We start from the raw sequence: 11,084 nt of genomic DNA on the forward strand, positions 1-11,084 counted from the left end.
CCTCAAACTCAAGTGATTTACATGAGGGAAGAGGTCTCTTATTTATAGTGAGCCTCCCAATCCAACGGTGCAAAATAAGTACATCACGGCTATGATTAAAGGCCACCTACCACCAACCTTTAGAATATAAAATCATATCTTCTAGATTAATATCTTATCTAAGATATGTATCTTATAAATAATTATTTATTTGTCTAACTTGTAGATGGGCCTTCAATCTCTTCAGAACGGGCCGGTTGATTGCTAATATCCTGCCTTCTTGTGGTTCACACAGATGTGTCATGGTTGCGGGCTCCTGCGCAACCCATGAACTAGGACCTCGGAAGAAGGTCAATATTTTTGTATTTGTATAGTTGTCGGTATTTAGAGGGTAGCTTTTTCTTCTTTTTAACTAAATGCGATGTGGTACCTATATTGCAGGAAGAGTCACAGCTTGCTAAGATTACCAGAGATAGTGCAAAATAACTATGGAGCAGTTCATGGTTTAATGTCACAGGTGACTAGCTATTTTGATTGGATTCTTAGAATTTTCTATTTTGAAAACTTGGTTGGCATTTTTAAATCTACCCTCTTCTCTTACTTCAGATTTAACCATTACTTTGAACTTTTAGGTTATCAAAAACATCCTTTTTACTCTGTACGACAGTCGAGCAGGTCTCGGAAGGAGCAATCTCTTCCTAAGCCTATGGTTGAAGCCTGACCCTAAATCCTGCATTTTTGCAATGCAGCAACGGTTGAAATGATTACAGTTGCTGGTATTTCCTTTAGCTAGAGATAGCAGCTTTTACAAGAAAAAAAAAAAAGAAAAATGAGTCCCGACTTCATAGTTTTGTAACTTTTGTTCCCTTGCAAGTTACAACGTTTGTTTCTTAACACCAATGAAAGATGATGCCAAATCAATTATGAAATCTTGTTTAGAACAAAGCAATCATTCCTGATTTCACTTGTTTTCCTGTCTTGACCCTATTCTCCAAGCTTGTTATGGCAGCTACAAAAGCCTCTTCAAATGCAGTATGTTGGATGCAATAGGTTAACATATTCTAGATCTTGCATTAGTGAACAAAGACTGATCAGAGGTGAAAAGTCCCTTCCCTTGTTGAAGGTTAATGTAGTACATGTTATCGAATATTCGGGGCGTGCTTGGGTCCATCTCAATGGCCATTCTCGGTCAACATTTTCCGGGCACATCTGCTGAAGCTGCCTCGCATATCGCAGGTTAAGTGTAGGATCAATTCTGCTCTTGCTTTTTAAACTTGTAATTCGTTTGGAGAACCGGCTGCAGTGTGAGAACCAATTGTATGTGCTCCTACACACACACAAGTGTATATTTATTTATATAGCTAATTGATATGATGGAAAAGGTGGAACATTTTAGTACCTGATAGTGCAACCAGATCTGTAAGAGTGAGACCATGAGGGCAAACATGGCCTTGAGCTTGCCTAACTTGAAATCTGGATGAGGGAGATGATGACGCACGCTGGCTCTTGTGAGATCCTGCCATCAAGTCTTCCAATTCTACTGCATAAGATGGCCTCCAGTCTCCAAACAGAAAAGATTTGATTATTGTAGCAGGCAGAGAGTATTAAAGTGGACAACGATGGATCAGATACCAGGTTTTATTGAAAAATACCAAAGCTATGACATCCCTAGTAGCCAGGCTAAGATGTCAGCACATGAACCTTGTTACGGCACTGAGGTACACTATCGACAGCAGCCTTGGCTTTCATCACTGTGTCGAATCCATCCCCAGCTAACGAAGATTATCCGTATTATCCTTCTCTGCACTTTTGTTCCATGAAGAAGCTAGCATCACGGAAGCATCACACCCTTTCAACATGCAAAATAAATAGGTAAGTGCCCTCTTAATCTGATTCTGATTAAACATAGAAAACAACGGTGGCAAGGCAAAGGATAAACCCGGACGAAACAGTCATGAAAGAATAGTCTAAGAGTTGCTGGAGCTGTAACAAAGTCTGCTCCAACTTCTGTTAACTGCAGATTTGACGATTGATCAAGCCAGGAACAAGTGTGATAGTAACCGCCCGAGTTGAGCATGGCTCGGACTCAAAGTAAGGAGGAGAACAGGAGTAGGCAAAGAGCTCGGGTCTGAGACTATGTTGGACAGACAGATGTTATCAATCCATTGATGTTTCTGTATATATTGCAAGATGATCCTTGAAGATTACACATAGTCTAGACAGGATTTCTGACAAGGACACTCTTTAGACAAAGCTGGCATTTTTAGGTGGAGGAAGGAGGTTTTAATAAATAATCAATATTAATTACAATGATTGGATTTGCTTTTGTTTTTGTAGAAGAAGTATGGTTAGTGGGGGCTCACTTCCTTTATGAATGGTGATGCGCATTATATTCATTCTGTTATTTTGTGTTGTGTGGACATGTGATGTGAGTGAGAGTCTGTGTGTTTCCCAACATGAAAGCTTAGAGAATTTAGTTTAGTGCTTGTACCACTCTATTGGACAGACAAGCATATTATAGTTTGAAAAGTTAAAGAATATAAAATAAAATCATGGTCATGCAGCTGAAACTTTTCTAAGATATTATATTTTGTCTCCTTCGTTAAATAAATAGGTATATTATTTTTATACTTTTATTAAAATTTCATTTATTTACTATTAAAATTTATCTATTATGTCAATATGAAGTACATGTAATACGTTGTGTCATTGTTTTAATTATTTCATCTATCACACCATTTTTTTATAATCACAAGTATCTTTATATGTTTTAAGGTTTAAACTTAGTCTTTTTCGGATCAAATGTAATATTTAGATAAAGTTTTTCAACAATGTTGACTCTCATATTCGAATTTGATCTAAATATCAGAATAACCACACCAATTTATAATAGTATAAATATATAAATATTTTTAAAAAATTATTTTCTATTTAATTTAACCTATAAAAATTAATTTATTAATATTTTTAATAGAGGTACAAAATGCCATTTCCTAATACTTTTATGGAATGAAAGGAGAGGTAGGTCCTTCATGTCAACCTCATAAATATCAGGCACCTTTCTCCATCAACTTCAGTCTCCCACTAGTATACACTTCAACAACATAAACAATTGCTTTCAAACACTTAAATAACGCTTAGCCATAACCATACCTAGCTAGTTGCTAATACCTCCCTCCCTCTTTCATTCCTTTAGGGATAAAAAAGATAAGGAAAATGCAATTTCTTGTCAAAGTAGCAGACACCAACGAAGAAACCTTCTCATCCAACAATACATTCATTAACATCATCAAAAAGAAAAAAAAAATTTTTTTTTCTATTTATGTTCATAAGATTGTCATAGATGAGATACCATAGTAAATTATTTGATGCATAAATATAAACCAGAGAAAGAAGAAGTTTGAGCATCACTGGGACTGTGTTTGGCTTTAAAAGTCAAAGTCAACGTCAAAGTCCAAAGTGGCATCACTAACTACAATATTACATGCACAACCTAGTTTTGAAGTTGAAGATATAGCAACACACACAAACATAAACTCTAATCATTAATATAAAATATTTCTTAGGAGAAAAAAAAAAACAAGAAGAAGAGAACAGAGCTGAATCAAGACACGGAAATTGAGATATTATTCATTCGAAGAGAAAATTCTCGAGAGGGAGGAGATCCAAAAAGAATCCAACAACGAGCTGAGTGAGTGGCTGTGGCACTCGATTTTTCTCTGCAAATTGGTCAACCGAGTTTGTCTAAGGTTAGCTCTTTCTCTTTCTCTCAATCTTTTAACCCTTTCTTTGTTTTCCTTCTCTTTCGCTGTTCATTCCCTCGAATTCCCCTGCTTCTGTTATCCCATTGATATCTTTTTCAACTTCAATTTCTCAATTCTATTTATTTTATTATTTTCTGAAAGAACAACAACAACAACTCTTTGCTGGTTTTAATTGCTGCTGTTCGTTTTTATTTACTGCCTTGCTTTCGTTAAGTTCAGTATTAGGGTTTTGATTTATTCATTGACCGGTTAGGGTTTAGGGTTTTGGTTTTGGCGAATGTGTGATTTGGGTTATGCATTATTTGGTTTATAGGTGGTTCAATTTGTATTCTCTTTTTTCATTCTGGAAACTGAAATACAGCTATGTGTCTTAGGAATAATACTGGGATGAATTGCTATTTTATTCTCGATACCCATTCAAATTGGTGAATTGAACTTGTTGGGTGCTGGAGAAATTTGTAATTTTGGGTGGAAACGGCTTTCTGAATGGTGTAGGAGTCTGTTTTATTGAGCAATGCAACCCAGCAAGGTTCAGAATTGATTTAGCTGAATTGAAATCTCAGATAGTGAAGAAGATTGGGGTTGAGAGGTCAAAAAGGTATTTTTATGATTTGACTAGGTTTTTAAGTCAGAAGCTCAGTAAAAAAGAGTTTGATAAGTCATGTTACCGCTTACTTGGGAGGGAGAATCTGCCACTGCATAATCAGTTGATACGTTCAATGTTAAAAAATGCATGTCAGGCTAAGACTCCACCACCAGTTTTTGAAGCAGCTCCCGTGAAATCTTTGATACAAACTGCGAAAACTTCTCCTGCTAGAGAAGATGATGGACATCAACATATAGGGTCACATCCAAATACAGATAAATGGTCAAATGGTGTTTTGCCAGTGTCATCCCCACGAAAGGTTAGGTCTGGAATTCGGGATAGAAAACTCAGGGATAGGCCCAGCCCGCTGGGGCCAAATGGAAAGATTGTTGTTTCATATCAGTCAGTTGGGAAGGGAGACAATGGCATTAAATTGGGTATGGACAATGGGATTTGACTCCATATGACTATCAGAGACCAGTGCAGCATCTTCTAGCAGTTGTCGAGCAGCCTGAAATTCAAAGGGAAGGTTTGGTGCATTCCACAGGAAGACCAAGGGTGCCTAGTAAAGATCAGAGTGAAGGAGGCTTTGTTGAAGATGGGGAGGAGGTGGAACAAATTAATCCCATTAATCTCCTCTCTACAGGTTCTTTGCTTGCACCACTTGGGATCTCATTTTGCTCAGCTAGTGTAGGTGGGGCCCGCAAAGCTCCTGCAGTGGCTAGCAGTGGTGGCTTCATTAGCTACTATGACAGTGGCGGTTTGTATGATACTGAGACATTGAAGAAACGTATGGATCAGATTGCAGCAGTGCAGGGCCTTGGAGAGGTTTCCGCAGAATGTGCTAGCTTGTTGAGTAGCATGTTGGATGTCTACTTGAAGAAACTGATTAGGTCATGTGTTGATTTGGTTGGATCAAGGTCAACAGGTGAACCGAGAAAGCACTCTGCCCACAAGCAGCAGCCTCAAGGCAAGCTTGTTAATGGTATGTGGCCAAGCAATCACTGGCATATGCAGAGTACCACCGGGCCACAAAAGTTTTGCATGAGCAGGGCAGCAGCGCTTAGTATCTCTGCTTGATTTCAAAGTGGCAATGGAGCTAAATCCTCAGCAGCTGGGTGAAGATTGGCCATGGCTGCTTGAAAAATTTGTTTGCATTCCTTTGAAGAATGAGTTCCCTCAAAATTTGTTTATCATGAAGCTGTGATTGGTTCAACGTGTTTACAAGATGTTGACACTGAAGCTCCTAGATCTTTTGGATTACTGACATGTACCGGATGGATCAGTCAGATAAAGCTCTGCCTTTGCAAGATGAAATTATGGTTTGAGTGTCAGGATGCCTGTACACCTGCTGCTGAGCCGGGATTGATCATATAATTATCTTTGAGCAACTGAAGTATGCTGCTTGAAAAGAAAGTGCTTACAAGTGGTTGCTCTGTCGTACGATTAGTAATTTTTGTTGGCTGTTTGCTGCCATTTCAACAGATCTCAAGTTTTTCTTGTAATTTACAGCCAATGAGGAGGAAAGGTAAAATTACTTATCTAAGAGATTCAGCATTGCTCTGTATGTAATTTTAAAATCTGAGAATTGATTTGAGTTATTAGTAAAAAATCGACATCTATTAAATTGTCCATTGTGGTTTATATTTAGATTTTCCCACCAGATGCCCCTGAAAATTCTATTTGTTAAGCTCTGATTTTATGTTCTTGTGTAGCTTATGTATATATGCATATAGAATTAACATTGCAAGTCTACACATTAGTTATGAGTTGCTCATGCTGAGCTTAAGAATGTCAAGCAGTGACTGTTCTTGTTGTAAAAAGGCAGTTCTTATTTACTAAAAGAGGCAACAGCTTCTCAGTATTTGGACCTGTTCTTTTGGAGTAGATACACTTACTAGTGTTGTCTTTTATTGTTGAGCTGATTTCAGTACAATTGTTTTCTTGTTTTTGTAGGTACAACTGAGAGGCATGATCATGAAGGGCTTATGTTCGACATGAGGATACATCTGAGGTTTTGTGCTTGTCAATGTAAGCGCTTGAACTTTGAAGCAAGGAGGATGAATGTAATTATATAAGTATTGTTTATATATAGTAAACCTTAGGCAATTGTAGCAATTAAGAGAGAAAACACTTATCAATTCAAACAGCGGCACCAGCAGTAAGTGTACTTTGATTCACATTTGTTTTTATTACCAGTGAATTGAGTGTTCCTTCCAGTGCAGAGTCAGTCCAAGCGCATCTGCTTTATTTGTTTGGATTTGATATTTACATGTGATCCATAAAATTAAAATTTAAAAATGCTGAAGAGAAAAGCCATCAATTTTGTACAAAATGAAACTCAGTCTGTTGCTTTCTTCTATTCAAATTCCAACTCAGTTCTGAGGTGAACAAGAAGACTGCATCGCTTCTGCTGATGCTTTGCAAATAGGGCACCAATTCTTCACCTGCAGCCACTGCCGTATGCACCCAACATGGTACCTATGTTCACACAGCAACCTCCCTACTTCATCTCCAACAACATACTCTTCCTGCAAAACCAAGACCGTTAACCAACAATGTTGGAACTGAAACCATTGCATTCACTAATACCATAAGCCGACATCTCATTGATTGAGCTTAAAGTCACATAGGAGAGAACCTGGCATATACTGCATTTCACATCATCCTTTTCACCTCACAGCTGACCTTTGCAACATCCTCCATAGATATTGCCTCGTAGATGCTTTTTTTAAGGCATTTTGACATTGCTTCTTCGGATAGTGCAGTGCTCACATTACCCATCCTCTCTTCTAGAGCTAGTAATTCTATCATGATACCAACACGAGCTTAACTTGATACTTTACCTTTAACAACGAGAGCATATAGAGTGGAGAAACTTAAAATGCAAATATCACACCACCAAAGTGGAAATTAAAACAAACCTCGTATGACATATTGTCTATATCCAATCTCATGTCTCTATGTTGGTCGTAAAAATTCAGGCCATTAAGGAACAAGCTGGTCTCTAGAACAAGTAATTGCTGCAAGACAGAAACAGAATCAACAAACAGAGAACAATCAGGCCAAGTGGAACACTTCAAACTAGTTACCTCATACGTCAACTCTTCATCTTGTTCGATCCTCTCAAGAGCTAATAACACCTGTGTAACATAAAATAATTGTAATAGATGAAGCTTTAATAACAAGCAAGTTATACGGCCATGCCTAAGACAATGCATTGAACTATAATGTTAATATACCTCTGCAATGCCATCCATATTGTAGCGCCGGAAACTATCCCGGTCATTGAAGAGAGGTTGATGCCAGCTTCAGAAGGAATAGACGGTATGATACTGTGTAAACTCTCACTTATTCTACCTGCTCGACCGTAAGAAATAGCACAAGTTGAGCCAGTTTCTGTGGAAACAGGTGCATTCAAATCGATGGTTACAGCAGCTTGAGGCACTTGCGGCATGACCACAGGGGGCTCATTCAAAGTTAATATACTCCCATTGTCCTGGTTAGGGAGTCTCCCTCTACCATAACTACTGCTTGATCTTCGAGTCCTAATTGAAGAAGCAACACTGCTATCACTATTCGGGGACCAATTTCTAGCTCGCCTTGAATCAGAAATGGAGACACTGTGACTAGAAACATTGCTCCGTCCCTCCAAAGATGACCCACTCAACTTCTTTCCCTTAGTTGAAGAACTACCTTCTCCATCCGCATTTCTCTTTTTTACTGTGTCTTTCCTTCTGCTGAGGCTTGAATCCGAAGATGAACAACCAGAAGGAACAACATCAGAAATAGAGTTACACTTCATATTTCTCAAACTGTACCTGCTTGCGTTGGCACGAGTTGCCAGGGAAGCACGACGAGAGGCCAAAGTAACCGATGGACCAGCAAGAGCATCCTGGTTGCCCAACCCTGAACGCTGACTAAAGCTTCTCCTCGGTCTTGTGTTTGATGCTGTGCTAGAGCTTCCAACTTCCATTACTCTAAATTCCCTAGAATCAGCATCATCGGCTCCGGGCTGCAACCCTCTTTGAATCTTTCCTGGTGGGGATATGAGCTCTGACCCTTCTGGCTCATCCTGAACACTACTAGTTTCAGATGAATCTGTTTCCAGCTGAGATGATAGCTTTTTCTGAGGATTCGTAGAGGATTTTCTAGAGTTGATAGGTGCAGAGTATACCCTAGAGGAGCTTCCAATTATTTCCTTGCCAATCGATGAAGTGCGGTAAGAAGGCCTCGAAGATTTAGCTTTTTCTGAGCAGCCACTCAGAGTACCTTTCATTGAGTTCAGCCTGCCACTGCACCCAATTCGGTTGCAAAATTGAGCATTCCGTTCTCTGTTATTAACATGATCCTTCAAGATAATGCCGGAACCCTTGCCAGGTACAACAAGCCCATCAGCAGCTCTTTTACTAGTATATCCATCCATCTAGTTAACAAGTATCCTTTATATCTGGAAAAAATATCAAAATCAACATATCATATGGTAATGAAAAACCGCTAAACCATGAAATCCATAGGAGAGCACAAATGGTCATACACAATCCGACCTCAACATACCACTCGGTCTTTTCCACTAAAGCCGAAGTTTGTACCTTAAAATTATTTACTTTGGATATTTCTAACTTATAAACAAGTCAAGATTTTACTTTGTTTGCCATTAACATGATCATGACCGATCAATCAGCAAGGCAATTGTCGATTAGATTCAAGAAATTCCCAAAAGGACAGTGACAAGTAACAATAGTTAAAAGGCTATTCAAATTTGGGACCATAAAGGTAAAGCTTTGCAATCTATTTTCAACATAATATAATCCCTATCGCTGTAACATATGCCAACCCCTCCTAAAGGGAAAAAGAATGCAATCCATTAACAAAGAGAATTTTGCAGAACAAAGTCCTAAACTTAAATTAGAAACTCAATTCTATTTCAATATCTGCTTGACTTATTCACCAAGAAAGGAATTTTTATTTTTATTTACCTTGTATGAGAAACAAAGTATGCTAGAATTGCATGATAGGATTATGAAATCCCAAACAAGAAAATTCACAGAAAGAGTTGACAAAAAGAACACCTGAAAACTGAATGGAACCAATAAAGATAAGATAGATAAGCAAAAAAGGGGGAAGTCACCTTTGTTATCCAACGATCAAATACGTTCAAACAGAGAAGCTTTGAGATTTTTTTTCTCAAAATAAAAAAAAAGTAAATAAATAAATCAGAAAAAAAAAGAGCAAAACAAAAGGAGAGATAGTCACATGCTCCCAGTACTGTATTTGATCCCAACAAAAGTGGGTTTTTTCTCTCTTTGGTTTTCGAAGGCCAATGTTTTGTTTGAATTGTTCTTCACACAATCATTTCAATTTTTTTTTTCTAAAAAAAAGAAGAAACTTGGTCCGTGATCTAAGGGTAAAAAAAAGCTGATCACCACATTTCTTCGTTACTTGCCCATCCCTTTCCCCTTACAGACCACCATATACCCCAACTTCTTCAAAAGACCAGAATCATCATCGACCCATCCAAATATATAAATAAAAAAAATTTTAAAAAAATCTTTCATATATATACAGCATATATAATATGTATGATCATGAAACAAAGGAAGACCCTTTTTTTTGTGGGGGGCATATTACCAAGACCCTTACATGCCAAAGATAATACCTTTTTACCTATTTGATTGCTTCACCGTCTTCTGTTATTGATTCTTTGAATATACAAAGAGAAAGGGTTGTGAAGTCCTAAAAAGAAGATGAGGTTGAAGATGAAGATGGAAGCTAGGTGTTTCAACTTTATATTAGAGGCAGCCAACAGGAAAGGGAAAAAACAAGAAGCAAAAACGTGTGTGAAAGAAGAAAGAAAGACCCAAATAAATTGGCTGAGATTGTGAACCAAAACACCTAATCCTATTGTTATTCCTTTATAATCATTAATAAATGAAATAAGCAAATAATATTATTATGATTAAATAGTTTTTTTGAAAGGGAAACAAGCCATATATAAAGAAACAAAATAATGAAGAGAAGGGAAGGGAAGGGAAGAGAAGAGAAAGAGAAAAGAGAGGCCTCTGTGTTTGTGCGGCCGACTGCTGCCTGCCGTCCCCTCCTAATACCAAATTGGGACCCCTTGTTTCTTTCCAACAAAACTTTCATTTTATTTATTATCAATAATATAAAAATGAGTTTCAAAGAACAATAAATTTTATTTTTGTGGACGGAAAAGGAGCAGAGTACCCAACCCCGCATCACCAGCTCAGCCCCCTTCCTCTTATTTTCTTCAATTTCCTCTTTCTACTCTCTATAACTTAATACTTTAATTCAGGTTTTATACTTTTTCAAATTACTTCAGGTAAATGTGTAGTCTTGTACTATGCTACATGAACTCTTGTTGGATTATTTTTAGTGTTTTTTTTTTCAGTCAAATTCTATTATTAGTACTTATATTTGTATAAATTATAGATTTAATTTTTGTATTTTAATGTGATCAATTTTAGTTTCATATACTTTTTTTCGAATTGATTCATTTTAGTATTGGTATTTTCTAATTCTTGAAATTTTAGTTATGATTAAATGGTAAAAGTTAAATTCTTCCATTGATTTTATATTATGTGTAAAATTATAGATTTAGTATATGTTCTCAAGTTGAATCATCTTTAGTCTTTATAGTTCTCAAATTTTAAAATTTCAATTTTAATACTAACAATAAATGTTAAACCTAATTGATTAATTAATTAATTTTTATGAGTAATATATAAAAATAG

The 11,084-nt window shown here is 37.0% G+C and overlaps 3 pseudogenes; 1 reads left to right on the plus strand and 2 right to left on the minus strand.

The window, feature by feature from the left end:
• Nucleotides 1–914: 914 nt before the first annotated feature.
• LOC121232299 (peroxidase 16-like) lies at nucleotides 915–2,056 on the minus strand (annotated as a pseudogene).
• Nucleotides 2,057–4,229: 2,173 nt separating this feature from the next.
• On the plus strand, nucleotides 4,230–5,536 carry LOC121232300 (uncharacterized; annotated as a pseudogene).
• A 959-nt stretch (nucleotides 5,537–6,495) lies between these two features.
• Nucleotides 6,496–10,576, minus strand: LOC121231927 (uncharacterized; annotated as a pseudogene).
• Nucleotides 10,577–11,084: the final 508 nt, after the last annotated feature.

The sequence above is a fragment of the Gossypium hirsutum genome, chromosome A07, assembly GCF_007990345.1.
Source record: "Gossypium hirsutum isolate 1008001.06 chromosome A07, Gossypium_hirsutum_v2.1, whole genome shotgun sequence".
Taxonomy (NCBI): Eukaryota; Viridiplantae; Streptophyta; class Magnoliopsida; order Malvales; family Malvaceae; genus Gossypium; species Gossypium hirsutum.